Below are 17371 nucleotides of genomic sequence, written 5' to 3' on the forward strand. Positions count from 1 at the left end.
AAGAAACAAAATTCATAGCCAATCCAAATTTTGGCAAGAAGAAAAAGTGTTTCATAAATTTTCATTGAAAAAGTTTGACTTCTGAAATCCTTAAAAAAAATTTTTTTGACTCTTTCTTTTCTAAAATTTCACTTTAATTTCAAATTTTAATTCTTTTAGTTGCATTTTTTTTTACATTTTGAAAAAAAAGGATTTCAGTATCTTATTTCTAAGCATTGCTCACATCCCTTTTCCACCTTGTCAGAAAAAATAAGCAAACCACAAACCAGGATTCAGAGGGAAAGGCCCTGAACTATCATACTAAAAAACTCAGTTTCAATTTCTAGTAGCGGCTTGAAGTCTAATCAGATTCTGAGAGATGAGTACCAGCTATTCTGAGAATTAAAGGCAATGCTGATCACATTGTCATAATCATGCCGTTGGTCTTGAAATTGTGGAGCCTTTAGGAGGAATTGTAACTCCCCCTGATCCACTACGGGCTGTTGCAGAAATGCTTTAAAAACATGTAGCTGTAGAAAAATTTACAAGGATTATGACGGAATAAATATACCATTGGAAAATTATCAATGGTAAAACTTGTAGCAAAACATACAGTGCGAGTAAACCTGCTGCCCAATTAAATGTAATTGTAGCGATGGAATTTGACTTGTTAATGAAGTCATTTACACACGATTTTTTCCTTTTACGACTGCTAATGTTCAACTACTTAGCCTTGCAATTTTGAACCCAATCCAGAAGACAAGAGAACTGCCTGGATTAAGTAATAAGAGAACATTATCTTCATGAAGGACTTTTTGATGGAACTAACTCGTATTTGCTTTACACGAAGAGGAAGATCAGGAGAACCTCCCACGGTAAGCCTGATGGTAAGGGAACTCTAACCCATGATCCATCTACCACTGAGTACATTTTACGACAGCACTGCGGTCTGTGCAAGCTGGATGCGGAATTCGTATCGATCAGCCATCGCCGGGATTCATTCGGACCCGGTTCTTCTCATTGGAAGGCGAAGGCTCTATCCCCTGAGCTTTCCCGGATCTTTTTTAAGTATAAGTATAGACGATTTATATATGATATTCCATATAACTTTTTGGTAGAAAAATTCATTATTCTCTACAGAAATCTTTATTTTATAAGCTCTCGCTTGAGTTGATGGTAAAAGAAACAAAAAGGAAAGATATTATATGTTGCCAAATATAAATCTTGGCATTTGTATTGAAATTTTTATTAAATAAAAGAACTAAACACAAAAGAATCAAAATCGTTTGCTATTTGAGCTGTTGTAAGAATCGTTCACGAGTAAAATTACTAATTTGTTATTTCTACCTACTTTAGTCATACGATCTGTATTCCTTAGATTTTTTTTTAGAGTAAAGAAGAATATAGTAAAAACTTTATATGAAGGAAAATAATTTAACAAGTGTTTACTAAATAAAATGGATATTAACAAGATAAAAAATTTTACGTTATCTTAAACTTAATTAGCACTGTTTAAATTATCGCCTTAAAGTTACCTAATTATCGATTAAAATTACCTAATTTTACCTCATTTACCAATTAGCATAGATATAAAAATCATATTTTATTTAACCGAATAAACTGTTTTTATGCCATGCTCTAAGGATTCATGATAAATTACCAATTTTTTTAAATGTAATGAACTTATATTTTATTATTAATTTCAACAAAATCATTACCGTAGCCCTTAAGTAAAAATTACCTTATTTTTTGCATTCCCATAGAGAGTTACGCAAGAAATTTGACGATATTCTGGCAGTTTTGACTATTGTCCGTATTTTTTTTCTCAGAGTAAAGTTATGTAATGCTCTAAAGTATTGTTTCAATATTACTTTTTTAACAGTTCTCAAATCAGTTAAATCTAACATATTCTAATAAAGATTTTATTTATTGCTAATTAACAATTTCTTCTAATTATTGCTAGCGTAAAAATTAACTAGTTTTGATTTTGATTATCGAAGGGAATTTGTTGTTTCAAAGTTGTATTGAGAAATAGTGTGAGGCAAGGTTTATTTATAATTCCAAAAAAAAAAAATAGAAAAGAAAAGAAAAAGAAACCTAAACGGGGAGGAGTATTTTTTTAAAAAATCCAGATTTAAAAATAATTTTTGAAAATCAGAACTTTACCACGCGTTTAAAACGTTAAAAATTAAGGTCAAGATTCCTGACTGTAGGAAAATCATATAACTTTTTTTGAATAATATACAGAATGGGAAAATATTGGGTCTTCTAATGTATTTTACGTTTATTTGTATTAGTTAAACAAGTATTTGTTACGCGTTTTGAAACATTTCCTTTCCCTTGTTCCTTAATTGATATTAGATGAAATGCGTTTCCTTTATAAGAATTTTTATTAAAGCAATCATTATACTTTCCCTGCATCATATAATCTTATGCTCAATGCACATCCTCGGAAGAAGGAAGCGATTAAATAAATCAATTAGTTCCCATAAATACATTCATTATTCATTTAATAAAAGTCGAAATGATTACTTGCCTTTACTCAATCAAAACTTGAAATTAATTTCGGCAAATTATATAAGTCCCTCTTAAAAAATTACTCGATCCATCTTAGACAGATTTGGATTTACAAAACCATAATTTTTTATCAAATTGTAAAGTTTAAGATTCCATCACATTAAAATAATTTAGTAATCTTATAAAACTTAAAAAGATATGATAATTACAATATTTTTTACTTCTAAATTGCAAAGAAAAATATTTTTTTTTTATTCTGATATCTTTTGGTTTACAGTGATGACTTATAGTGCATAATATTTTAACTCAGAAAAAAATGTCCCTATTTAATGCTTGCTTGTTTTTTAATACATTTTTCTGTTCCGTTATAAAGGGCAATGGTTCCACGTTATCTATGGAAAGATTAAATCTGTTTTTTGAAGGCTTCGTCGTAAGATGAAATGATGCTTTTCTTGCGAAAAATATGTTATTTTCATAACTGCCGCTAATTTGCAACTGTTAGGTCAAGTTTAGCTTCTCTAAAGCCAGCGCTGTCAGCGCTTATTTTGAAAATGGCGCATAACGTCGAAATGGAGAAAAACCACAGTTTTGTGAAAGTGAAAAACGTTTGTGATCTAATTCTTTAATATTTAAAATCTTGCTCCAACGCTACAATACCAGGGCTCATAAAAATTAGCGAAAGTCTATGTGAAAAAATGCGGCTAAATTGGAGATTTCAAAGAAAGTTTAATAACTTTTTAAATATTTAAGTTATTGGTTCGTTCTAAAGCTCAAAATATTCTTCACGGCAAGATGATATAAATTTTTTATTATCACATTGCTTCAAGTGTAAGGCACTTAAACTATGGCTTTTTTTATTTTCCTTGACGATTGAGCTTCAAAAAACGCTTAAGAAGAAAAAAAATTGTAAGCCATTTAATGTCTCTAAAGTAACAGTTACCAATGTTTTCCAGCTAATCCTAAATGATCGACCTCTTTTTGGTGGAGGGTCGAATAATGTAAATCGAATATATCTACCAAAAAAAATCTATTTTACGAAGCATCGCCATCGTCATGCAATATATTTCAACATGATTCATGGATCTAGAAATCGGTTGTTCAATAATCCAGAGTTAACTTTCCGCTCTACCTCTTGTCCTAGAACACAGACAACTGCTATACATACGCAGAAAAGAATTCTAGTCAAATTACTGTATTGTGTGGTAGTAAAATCTCAGGCAAAAAAAATGTCCGACTATTAGAACCTAAATATATTGTTTTTAAACCATTCATTTGTAATTTTTTCCGTAAATATGGCAATGGTTTGCAGGAAATTATGGTTTTCAAAATTATTGCTCTTATTACTACACATTTTATAAGAAAAAGTACATAATTGAAAATTAAATTGAACCAAAAGAACTGTTTTCATACTAAGGTATCATCATAAAAGTAACCAATTTTACAGCATTTATCAAACTTTGTCACATATTATGAAACCTTATTTTATCGTTAATTTAGCAAAATTATTACTAAAGCACTTCGGTTAAAAGTACCGAAACATTGTAAATTTGACCACATTCCGGTAGTTTTAACCATACTTTTTTCTCAGTGTAGTTGAATTAGGTTTTTGCAATGGTGAATAGTTCCCCAGCTGAATCAACAAACCTGCTTGGGAAAACCAAAAGAATTACAGTTAATCAGAAATTCTGCTTTTCAATATTGTAGCTCAGATTACCCACATATTTAGCAACATGTTTTATTCTTGTACGTATTTATTTGTTTAACTTCTATGTAACTAAAAAAAATTTATTTCTAAGTACTTAGTAAAATTTTTCTCTTTTGAATATTTCATTTTTCCTAATTAACAAGAAAAAAAATATTACGAGGCTTTAGATATTTTTAAAATCTTTATTACAAAAATGATAAAATAATCTAATCATTATTATGTACAATTTTTACAACGTCTACACACTGAACATTAGAGCCATAATGTAATGGCTGCTCAATGCTAGTAATGAAGTAAAATGATAAAATAAATGTATACACATGTATATGTATCTTGAAATATACCTTATTAAAATTTTTATATCATATTGTTTCGATTGATAATTAAATCATCATAAAGCTTAAAGTTCAGGAAATAACGACTAGTTAATTTTAAATGCGAAACAATATTTTTTTCTCAGCTATCAGTTCAGCTTTTTTTTTCAGTTAGAAATGTATATTTATATGAATTCTTATAATACTTTATAGGTTTATCTAAAAACATTGAATCATTTTATGCACTGAGGTAACAAAAGTCAAGAGATAACTATGTGCACATATACAACTGACAGCAGTATCACGTGTAAACTCTTTATAGGCAGGAGGGCACTGAGAGAACTTTAATTTGTGGTCAAGTGAATCATCTGAGAAAGTTTCTGATGCAATTATAAGAGCAAGACGAGAATTAACAGGAATGGTAATAAGAGCTAGATAGATAGAACATTCCTCTTTGGAAATTGTAAGGGAATTCAACATGCCTAGATCTACAATGTCAAGAATGTGCCGAAAATACCTAATTTCAGAGATAACCACATGGTAACTATTAAAAACATAGTAGCCGGCCAATTAAGGACCCAGGCCACCAATGTGTGCACAAACTTGTCAGTGTTAACAGACATTGCGTGAAATAACCGCAAGCATCTATGTGGGGCCGGAAATGGTAATAGAAGTGTTCGAGAATTCGAGAGAGTTCACAGAGCCCAGCAATGTACCTAAGTTGTCAACGGTTTACTGTGGAATCAGATGGTGGCTCCATAATCTGAGGGTGGACTGCTTTCTCATTGCATGGACTAGGTCCTATGGTTTAATTGCACCAATCATTGACTGGAAATGGTTATATTCAGCTAATCTGAGACCACTTGCAGCCATTCATAGATTTCATGTACCCAAATAACGATGGAATTTTTATGTAGAACAATGCGCTATGTCACCGGGTCTTAATTGTTCGAGATTGATTTGAAGATCATTCTGAACAATTCCAGAGAACCAGTCCATGCTCAAAATCCTGCACCAGCAGCACCTTCGCAATTATGGACATCTATTGAGGTTGCGTGACTGAATATTCCTGCAAGAGGCTTTCAACTACTTGTTGTGTCAATACCATTTCGTGTTATTTCATTTCGTAGAGTTAGCGGAGTTCCAACAAGGTATTAAAATGTATTCAATGACTTTTGCTTCCTTAGTGTATAAGTTCAAGCTAATACAGAAGCTATTTATGTGTGAACAAACAATAACCTTATAATTAATTCGTTAACTAAAATTATTTTCATATTAGCTTAACAATTGGATACTCTCATCTAATCACGTGGCTGTGCATGATGTTTTAACATTACAGCTTTAAAATTTGGGTTTATTATCCCTCTGAATCAATATTCGAATCATATTTCATTTAATACCTGAGACATCACGCGTGCGTGTCAAACCTGAATGGCTGATCCACGCGTGACGCCGCTTGCAAGTACCCAATTCTGTTATCATCTCAGCTTCTCATTAATTTATAATTATCAGAGATTTTGCAGATGAATCTGCTGTTTTCTTAAAATTAAATCATAACAATAATACATCAAGTTAACATAACAGAACAAAAATTAACTATGAGTTAATAATAAACTGGTAAATATGATGAAGCTGCATAATATTGTGGATCATATGCTGGAGCATAATTATAATATTGAGTACTGTGGTGACCATGATGATCATGGTGGCCATGGTGAATTTCATGATGATGTCCACCGTGATGGTGAATTGGAATCGGGATAGGTATCGGATGACTCTGATGGTGCCCATGATGCCTGTTCAACAACTTGGCGAGAATTCCAGCAGCTAGAAGCATTTCTATACCTGAGTTGCCGCCACCTCCTTGACCATGGTGCCTTGCCTTAACACTTATCCATATTTCGCTTGATAGAAGCAGAAATATGCTTATCATAGCACTGTACAATTTGAAAGTATTCATGGTTTTTCTGGAAAAAGATATATCTTCAGTAAATTAAAATCTATAGGGTTATACATTGGCATAAAATTTTCGAACTCGCAATCCTTAAACTGGATTTATTTAAACCAATATAAAAAAAAACAACCAAATGTAAACATAATGAAGCAAAATCATGACTAAAGTAAGACTGATAAAGTTTATTTAGAAAACGAAAAATTCGATCTGAGGTAGTCAAAGACGGTAAAGTTGCAAAAGGGAGGTCATATGCCAATCTTTAAGTAGGTTAAGTATCTTGAGAAATTTAGCAAGTAAATTTTAATGAAATAAATTTTTTGTAATTTTTTATTTTTATAAATGTACATGTTTATCAGTTTATAAATGTTCTTATATTATGAAGTCCGTAATACTAATTCTTAGCGTATTTTCCCATGTATCTGAAACAATGTAAATAATCCAAAAATTTTGTGTGCACTGTTAGAAAACTTTTTATTCGAAATAATTTCACGTAAAAGAATTTTATAATAATTTATAATTTTTTTGTTTAACTCAATTTTGATCTAAAACAATTTTGTATAATATTGTATAGGAAGTTTTATTTTATTTTTCACTGTGTAATTTTGAATGAGAAATTGCAAAAGTTAAGCGAAAATCATGAATTTTTTAAATCTATATTTCTCAAAAACTATTCGATTTTTCTAATTTTGTCATACAAAATAATATGGTTTGAAAAGCTCAGCTTCAACTTGAGAATCCAACAATTTAAGATAAAATTCAAAAATTAAATAACAAAATTTAAATAATAAAATTTTACCAATTCAAAATGAAATTTAAATAATATAAGACAATAAAGTATAACTTTCAACAAAGATTTATCTTTTGGATTACTAGGTTTTATAAATGAAATAATTTTTTTTTGGATCCAAAGATATGGCGAAATTTTAACAAAAAAAAACTTAGAAGGATTCTAATGACTTAAATGTATTAAAAAGAAACAGAAATTTCATCTATTTTTGTGTTTTATAAAGGAATACACATAATGTAAGTAAAATTAAACTTACTTGTTAAATAATATGTTAAAGGCAATATGTTTTTACAGCAAAAACGAGTTAAATGTTTACATAAATTTCGAAACTGCGGATAAAAAAGAATTAAGTTAAGAATTAAGTTTTAAGAGCATTCGTTTAAAAAAATAATTATGTTTTAATCTTAGATAATTTAAATCAATGTTATTTTCAGTAACGAAACATTAGATTTATAAACTACAAATTTAAAATATGCTCATTCTTTTTATTTCCTTAATTTATTCGAATCAAATTAGCGTTAGAATAATACAAATTCGAGAAATACTTTCAAAATTTTATAAAAATATTGTTAAATGATAATGTCTTTGAAGCTGTTAAATTTTTAATGTTACAGCAGGACTTCGGGAAACTGACAAAATGCGTTTGAAATTTTACAAATGTTTCCTGAAGGTTTAAATTAAAATATACTTTTTTTTAGTTTCACAAAAAAATTAAAAATATTTGTCAACTTAAAAAAAGTGTTTCATTTTCGACCCATTACTAGAAACTGTGAATACATTATTAATTTATAGTTCAATATATATATTCATTATTTTAATTTTCTGTTTAATGAAAGTCAAAAAAACAATAATTATGTGTTTTAAATGTTTTAATATTCACAACAACAACCCAATCTCTAAATAAATCATTCATCAATATTTATTTTACGTCCGGGTACTCCCAAGAACAGATAACCTAAAAAAAATTGTCCAAAAAATTTATCATTTTTGATTTTTATCCTCATTTATCACAAATCTAGAAAAGAAAACACAAGCAAAAAGTGAGCAATCCCCCTTAGGCGACAAGTCAGAAGTTAATTCCAGACATTCACTCAAATATTTTTAAATAAAAAAAGACAAACAAACGAAGCCAATCTCGAGCTCGTGTGGGCGTTGAACCCCATTCACTTTCATTCTAAACAAAGCGTAAAAGGAAAAGTAAGGACACACAAGTCGCAAATCGGACATTTTTGAGGCTTGCTAAGGTAAAACATGCCAAACGCAAAATACTCGACTCTTTATCCTTTTGGAGATGGGGACAATTCGTACAATTCTTTTTTGTGAACATTTCTCCCAGCATAATAAAACGGTTGGCTTTTAAATATATTTTTTTTAAACGTTTCCTCTCAGTTTAAGGAAGAAAATTATGAGAAATAGTCGTATTTTGAGCAGCGTTGCGCGGTAACTCAGGGATGTTGATAAAAAAAAAAAAAAGAAACAATCTCGGCGAAAATAATAATGAGGATAAAAAAATACATTTGATATCAAATATTCTTTGAATGGATTATTAAGGGATCTTTATTTATTAAAATTAAAAAATGAAATCGTGTGTAAATATAGTAAGCAATTATTTTAAAATGTCAATGGAAATACTTGTTTAAATGTATCTTTATATCTTATCGTAGATTGTAAAGCATTGTATGAATTGTTTATTTATAAGAATGCAATTATTTGGAATTGTTATTTTATGGTGATAAGAAAAGAATTTAGAAAGAAATATATGGGCGAAAATGATGAGGATAAAAAAATTAATTTGGTATTTGATATTCTTAGTATAAGTCATTAAATTTACAAAAGAACTTATATGAGCGAACTTTATATTTTCGGGTCTAATAAGTCTTTTTATTTTTATTCATTTAATACTGAAGGCTTATATTTTCAATAATTTTTAATAAATTGTCTTCTTGTATGTATGGGTGGTATCTTAGGTTCGAAGTTTCAACCACTTTCCGACTAGATACAGCGCTTAAATCACTACAGTTGTTTCAAACCTTTTAAAAATGAAAATATACATAATTTCCTGTCCCTTTCAAGTAGAATTTATTATCGTTTGTATAATCAAATAGAGTTTGTAAGCACTCAAAACTCCAACCATTTTCCGACTAACTAGAGTTATAGAAACTCAACCGAATCTCTGCGCTTGTGATAGCATAAGTTTCATTCGCTACCCGACTGCTACAATTGAATTTTTTTTCTCTTTATTAGTGTTAAAAGAAATCTATTGTCAATCAAAGCTTTGTCGAATTAGATAGTGTGTTCAAAATTTTAACTAGAGGTTGTGCCAAATGACAATGCAAATACCAACGATTTTCGATCACTAATACTTACCGTTAAAAATTTAACATCAATACAAATTTCCCCCACTTTACGAATAGTCAGCTTGCTTAAAACTGAGGTAGAATACTGTGCTGGCTGACATTAAAATTTCATTCATTTCCTCGAAGTTTCAACCGTTTCCATGAAAAGGCAAGTAAATATAATCACTATTTTTTGTGCCAATGTATTTGGACTCTTTTTCCAACCGAAACAAATCAATAGACTTAAAATTAAACAGTGAAAAATTATAAAATAAAATAAAAATTTTAAAACTACGTTTTTCAAGTAGACGAAGGAGAAAATAATTATGATTTTTCCGCACTTAGAACGAAAAACCTAGGGTGTATCATATCCAAAATTAACTCCGATTGTCGATGAATATCCCCCCCCCCCGTTTATAAGAAATCCACCACCTTTCATAAGAGATCCATCGAAATATTATCTCAAGTCTATTTGAAAAACTAAAGCTTTAAAACTTTTATTTTATAATATTATAATTAATAGATATCACTGTTATAAGGCAGTTTCCTTCTTAGTTTAATTATTTATTCATTTTTAAGGAGAAGGAACGCAAGAGAAGATCAAATCTTTTACCTTTTCAACATGATATTGACCCTGCGAATTTAATCAATCTGTGTATCAGATGAAAAGAGCATGTAACGTTAAAAAGTTTAATCACTTAATCTAAANTTTAATTTAAGCCGCTGGGAGCATTTTAAAATTGATGAAATTTTTTTTAAAAAATTTTAAATTTCTCAAAAATGGTCCAAATATTTTTTACAAAAATTTTTGCAAGGGCATATCTTGATAGAATACATAAGTTATAAAAAAAGTTTTAGTGTAGCATAAAAATTAAAAAAAATTTTTTTGAACGTCCACTGTAGCCTTAATCTAAAATTGATTGGTTTAACGCTTTACTCTAAAATTGGTATGTTTAACGCTTTAATAACTATAATATCCTTTTCAATAAATATAATATCATTTTAATAAATATAAAATCTCTTATTGCTTTGAAGCTCTGGGTAAAGGTTCGTCTTGAGATATAAAAAACTTTAGGGGAGCTTAGAATCGTAAAATAAGTTTCCCTGACAAAAAATTGTCGCATCCACTAAGTAATTTACTCACTGATAATTTGTTCGATGTTCGAAAATGTCTCACATATTTTCTGTTGTGCTCAAGACGGGAGATATTGCAGACCCCCGTAGCAGAAACCCACCAATAAGTGAGCAAGTTCAGCAGAGATCATTACAGTATCTTGAAATTATTTTTGATCGAAGTTTTATTTTTGTTTTTAAAAAGAAACAAACAAAATGAGAGAAAAAAATTTCTGAAAATTCTTTTTCCTTTAAAAAAAAAAAAAAAAACATTTTTAATGGTTTTTCTAATAAATATTTTTAAAAAAAAATGCGAATTCAGAAAATACCGCAAGGAACAAAGTAAAGAATATTTTCTTTCTCTTACTTAATTACAAGCTTAACCTATTAATGATTTATGAGTATTCCTGTTTTTTTTTAGTATTATTGCATAAAATTCGACTTAAATTTAAAAAAAAACATCAAGTTTTAGTGCTTTTAAGCTTTTTTTATTAATTTTAAGTCTTTATATTTTCAAATTTTGCTACATGCATGTAAGATTCGGATGATTTCTTACAATAATAATTTCTGTCTGACTGAGTTGAGGTCAGTGACAATTTTGGATTTATGAAATTAGTGCTGCAGATTCATTGAATCATCCAAATTTTTGAAATCATCACACTGTTAGAGGTCCTTATTAAAACTAGCAGTAACTTGTAATAAACATATATATATATATATTTTTTTTTTTAAATTAAATATTTCCATTTTTAGTACATTTGTTTATTGAGGAGAACAAAATAAAATTTATTGTAGAGTTAGCTTAAATGTGCAATAGATGGCGACACCAGGGTAACTAAATTAATTTAAATGCTTTGCTAAGGGTGGCAGCGTTGAAACTTCACGACAAAACAAAAATTCTTTAAATAAAATAAGCATATATTTTTCAATTACAGTTAATTAAAATCAAAGAAGCAAAAAGAAATGAAACTATACTTTTTTATCCCATTGCAGTTAAATATATCGTTATAAATTTTTTCAATATAATACCTGATTAAATATTGGTTAAAACTGGTTTAAATATTTGTTTACTATTCTTTAGCAGACTCTATCGAAAATAAAATAAAATAAAAATTCCTCCCCTCTATAATCACACCCGACTTCTATTACATGATATTATTTATGACGTCTTTAGAGTTGACTATTTTCTTTTTTTTTTTTTTTTTTTTTTTTTTTTTTTTTTTTTTTTTTTTTTTTTTGTTTGGTGATCTTATGCTGTTTATTAAGGAAGAATTCCCACGCAAACAACAAAAGACTGAACAATATTAGCACAAGTTTTATGCTGGTAAAATCATATAGTTTTACAAAAATAGCACTGGTATTTTTCATGTACATTTACTAGCAACACTCAATACATCGAGAATATAATTTTCATTATATGATTGATGTAATGAATATCAAAAGAATTAAACTCACAGAAGTAAATTAGGAATTTTTGTCAAATATGATTGATTTATTAGCAGCTGCTCTGTCATATTCAAACACTAACTACGATTAAATTAAACACTTTCAAACTATTTACTTTTAATTTTTTTCCTAAATAATTATTAAAGCAAAATTGTATCAATTTATTTATATTTTACATGAAAATAAAGTAATAATACATGAGTGATACTGTTCAAGAAATTATATTATTTTTATCAATTACAATTTTTGCATTAAAATCATTTCGAATAAATTATTAAAATAAGTAAACTCCAAAACTACCAGTATCTAAAATTAGGCAAATTTTTCTTTTTATTTAAATATTCTAATTTTTAAATCCTTTTTTTATTGAAAGTTTAAGTTTAGTGTAGAGTTAACCACCATTAATATTCATCAGATGGTGATAACATGAGACAAAATAGTTTAAATTATACGTTAATAGATGGCAGCACCATAGCTTTAAAATTTAAGTTTTTTTTAAAAAATAAGTATTTCTTTTTCAATTACTGCGAATCAAAATAAAATTAAAACAATCTTTTTTATTCCGTTGTAGCTAGATACGTAATTCTATTATTTATTTTTGATTAATGCTTTACACAAATATTTAAACGCAGAAAACTATATTTCATAGAAATTATTACACTATTCTTTTTACAATGTCAGTTAAAATAATTGTAGTAAGATAGTAAAAGCCAAATTTTTTTCAAGATTAAAATCTACTCTGCTATAATAAAAAAATCAATTTCGAAGAAAAATTTTTTAACTAAAATCAAAGAACAAAGCTATCCTTTATGTCCCTTCTTATTCAAGATAAATCTTAGCATGGAAATATTTTTTAACAGACAATTTTTATAGTCAAAAAAAATTATAATCACTGAAAAATGGTATTTAGGATAATCTCTTTGTCAGAAAAATTATTATTCTAAAAGAAATCTCATATAAACTAAAGGGGTATAAGAACTTTACGAGACGCGAGAAGGATCTGAGGTTCGGTCTCGACGGTGGCAAGACTTCAGCTCAATTTCAGATCGGAAGTGAAAAGCGAACGATGCGCAACTGTAAGACCCAACACTGGCGCACAATGAGTCGTAAGGGAACATTTTTTCTTGTAATCATTAAAAAAAAAAAAAAAAAAAAAAAAAAAAAAAAAAAAAAAAAAACATTTGTATTTCTAAATTTTTTTTCTACTAACATGCTTTGAAAGTTTAAAAATTACGGCTCATTTTTTTCAGTTGTATAACATTGTAGTCCCACGTATTTATATTCAAAAGCTCATTGTAAGCAAAAGTCAAAATTTCTTCAGTTTATTCAAAGAGTTAAACAATATTTATATTCTAATTAAACAAGTTCTCAAAAAAATGTGTGTTTTAAGTAAAATATAAGTAAGTCGTGGAAATTCGAAAAAAAATATTTACCAAAATTTCAACTTATGCAATTTAACAATCATGCTTAATAATATTTTAACAATGCTAATCAGCAACTGTTTATTATTTTCTACTTTCTGTAACGTATTCTTAATTTACTTATTAAGAGTTAGTTACTCTACAATGTTCAAAGCAATATTTTATTTAAACAAACTATCATAGTTTTTCAATTCATTTTATAAAATGTCGGAAAACGAAAAAAATCCCTCCAAAAAAATTTCATTTCTCTTCTTTTTTTTCCTAAATTAAACATTAATATTAAAAGTTCTTTTTTACATTAGAATATAGTTTTAATTGTAAGAACTATTCGTGACTTTCATTGAAGTAAAAGAAAAAGAAAAAAAGAAAAAAAAGCGTGCTTATCGGTTTCGATAATTATGTCGTTTATCTTTTATACTGAAAATATAAACAATATTCATAAATTAGAAAAAAATATGATTGAATCAATTAATATGTCACCATGTCACAATTTTTTCGAATGACAGAGTTCAAATTGATTTTGAATGACAATACATAATTTTCTAAATATGAAACGCCTAAATTTCAATTTTTTTTTTAAAATTATGACTCTTTTTTTTTCTCAGAACCCAAATAGATATTCAGTACTAGTTTCAAACGTTTGAATTTCTAAAAAAAATTGTTGAAGTTAATTCAACTTATACAGTGATATAATTTTCATAACTATCGTTATCTTACAAATAATCATTGCTTATTCATTCATCAAGATTATAAGATTTAAAATTCATTCATTGATTTTAATAGAATATATTCTAAAAGTAATTTGTATCACCGAATGCGAGACCGAAATTAAAAATAATCAATAAATCTTAAATATCTTTTATTCATTTGATTCCTTTTTTTTTCTTATAACTAATTTTGTTTTGAGGCAATGATAAGGAAAACTAAGTGATTACATTTTTGTATTTATTTTTTTCAAGAAGAAAAATAAATAAATAAACGAATGAGCACGAATCTCGTGATAGAGATGGATGACTTAACTATCAGTGGTACAGTCAAAGAATGGTCAATTTTGCATAAATGGCTAACTAAAACAGCAATTTGGGTTTCAATCTTCCATGAAATACGGATAAAAGATAAGAATACCATAAAGGGGAAAATTTTCAGGAAGCATAAAACTGATAATTTTAAAGGAAAACTGATTGCAAAGTTAACGCGACACAGCAAAGATAATTATTTTAGATATCCATTCGTCGTGGATGAAATACAACTAAATGAAATGTATATTGTTTTGATTATTCAACCAACATTGAAATACATAAAATATAATCTTCCATAACATCTTATTTTTTTGCCCTAAATTTAAAGAAAAATGAAATACTTATTAATAAAAAAAAATTAAATAAAAGAAGGATAGGATATTCTTTGAACTACGTAGAATAAAGTTAGAAACGATGTGAATGAAAGTATAAAAAAGGTCCAGGAATGGACATACTATAGTTTCGGTTCTCTAAATAAGAACTTTCCTTTGTGTCTAAACACGAAATAACATAGTATTAAATTGGTTTTTTGGTATTTAGACAAAGGAGGTTCTTGTTTAGAGAGCCGATACTTGTCATTTGAATTACGAATAGTGTAATTATTAGCTACATTTGTATTAAATTAGTTGTTGTTTTAATTAGCTACTCTTGTATTAAACTAATTCTAGTTGTAGTTAACTACAAAGAAATGCAGCTTTTCTGACTGTTTTAGTTAGTAATAACGCAGCATTAAATTGGTTATTTGGTGATTAGTCAGCTAGGAAAATTCTTGCTTAGAGAACCGAAACTATAGTATGTCCATTGCTGTACCATATTTTTATTTTGTTCTCGCTGTTTCTTGAATAAAAAAAAAATCTATATTTGAAATTATTAGCGGACTTAGCTGATAATTCTATAAAAATCATTATTTACTCTTCTTCCTTTTATTTACCTTAAATAGATTCCACAATGTCATTGATTAATTGTAGAGTACTCTATTTTCGGAGAAAAAGGAATTGTTTTATTTTGTTTTAAAATTATTCACGTATCTAAGAAGTATTGAATTAACCTTGTTATTTATTGTGTTATTACTTTTATTCGATTAAAATATTACTAATCGATTTGCGAAAACATTTGCTTTGATACCCTTTGAGTTCATTTACTTGTTTTACCGATTTTAAGGAAAAAATTCCTAAATTATTCTAAACTTAATCAACCTTAAAGCTTTTATTTTGGTTTCTTCAAAAATTAATTACAAAAAAAAATTAAAATTTAACCAAAATTCAAATAAAATATGTTTTTTTTTAAACTTTCTTTAAAAGTTTTGTAGATTTATAAATTTTAAAAAAATCATATTAATTAATTGAAAATAAATTCTAGGGCTTTGACTCTTTTACTAATTTTTTTTTGTTAATATTCCAATTAATTTGAAGAAAAAAAACGGCTTAGAAAACAATGAAAAAAGGGCAAGTCAAAAATGAGTTTAAATCTATGAAAAATGAATTGGAAACTAGCAAAAAACAAGTTTAATAGGATTTCACAAAATATCATATCCTAAAGTAATATGTTTTTTTTTTTTTTTTTTTTTTTTTAGTTTTTTTTTTAAGTGTGGAATCTTTAATAACTAAATGTGTGTTTTTTCTTTCGTTCCAAAATTTTCCTTAAAACTTTCTTGCAACTTGCTTTACTATCTTCAGCCTTGTTTTATTTTCAGGGTTGTCTGTACGGAACATAATTAAATTATTTTTGCTATTAAATGCGTCAATAAATCAATATTTCGGCAAACAAAGTATATTTGTATGAAGTAGTACATGTACAGGACAAAATAATGTGAAAACTTCTGTACTAGCTCTATGCTGAAAATATTACTTCTTTTAAAAGCAAAAATTTTTTGAAGATTTTACCTACAAAAATGTAGGTGCAATTTGAAAGATCATGTTTGAAGGTTTTAAAAAAGGTGTTCTTTTTTTCCATGCCTAGGAAGTTTAAAGCTTCTGCCTTTTTAAATACCATTCAAAATTTTCCAAATTATTTGCAGCTAAATTAAAGATTGTTTACAGAAAGTTCGCATAGAAATGTCTGTGTTAACTTGTCCTATATAAAAATTGTGCAATAACTCTTAGCAATTAAGGTTTATCGTTAATATTCTATAACATTACAAATAAAAATGCAAAATAAAAAGACGCGAATAACAGTAAGAAACCGATAAGGCAAAAACGAGTTTTGTTCTAACAGCTACAAATTTAAATCAATTACAAACGTGATTTTTAAAACAGTTTATCAAAATATCATTTTAAAATACCAAACAATCATAAAATTGCGGTATATTTGAAGAGTGGTAAATATATTAACTAAATATTTGGTGATTTCTTTGGAACTATTCAACTAACATTTCAACAATCAATTATCTCTTAAAATATTTGCAATTCTGTAATGATTAAATAACTCAGCCCTGACTAAATATAATAAGCATTTCGAATAAAGTTTATATTTATGCTGTTAAACAAAAAAAAAATCAAATCAAATTAAAATAGTTTCCAGAGAAAGACATAACTCGTACCATACCAGCAGTCATTGACGACCAGCTTGTTTAGCTTTCAAAATTATCTTATACACAAATTTTGATAGTAACCATGCTGAATGCACAGCACAATTGTCTGTAAACAATCTAATTATTCAACCCCTCCTCCAATCCTAACACCTTAGTTAGTTTTAAACAATTATATTAACCAAATTTTTTCACTATCTAGTTGTGGCTCTCGACATGATCCACGCGGACATATATATATATATAGCAGCAT

General features: G+C 27.7%; 1 long non-coding RNA gene across 1 annotated transcript in view; it reads right to left on the bottom strand.

Moving 5' to 3' along the window:
* Positions 1 to 4369: 4369 nt before the first annotated feature.
* LOC107441223 (uncharacterized) overlaps positions 4370 to 17371 on the bottom strand; it is a 14154-nt gene continuing 1152 nt past the window's right edge. The window contains exon 2 of the long non-coding RNA XR_001583713.3: positions 4370 to 6482. This is a non-coding gene — a long non-coding RNA (uncharacterized lncRNA). The remainder of the gene's footprint in view (positions 6483 to 17371) is intronic.

This window comes from Parasteatoda tepidariorum, chromosome 2, assembly GCF_043381705.1.
Source record: "Parasteatoda tepidariorum isolate YZ-2023 chromosome 2, CAS_Ptep_4.0, whole genome shotgun sequence".
Taxonomy (NCBI): domain Eukaryota; kingdom Metazoa; phylum Arthropoda; class Arachnida; order Araneae; family Theridiidae; genus Parasteatoda; species Parasteatoda tepidariorum.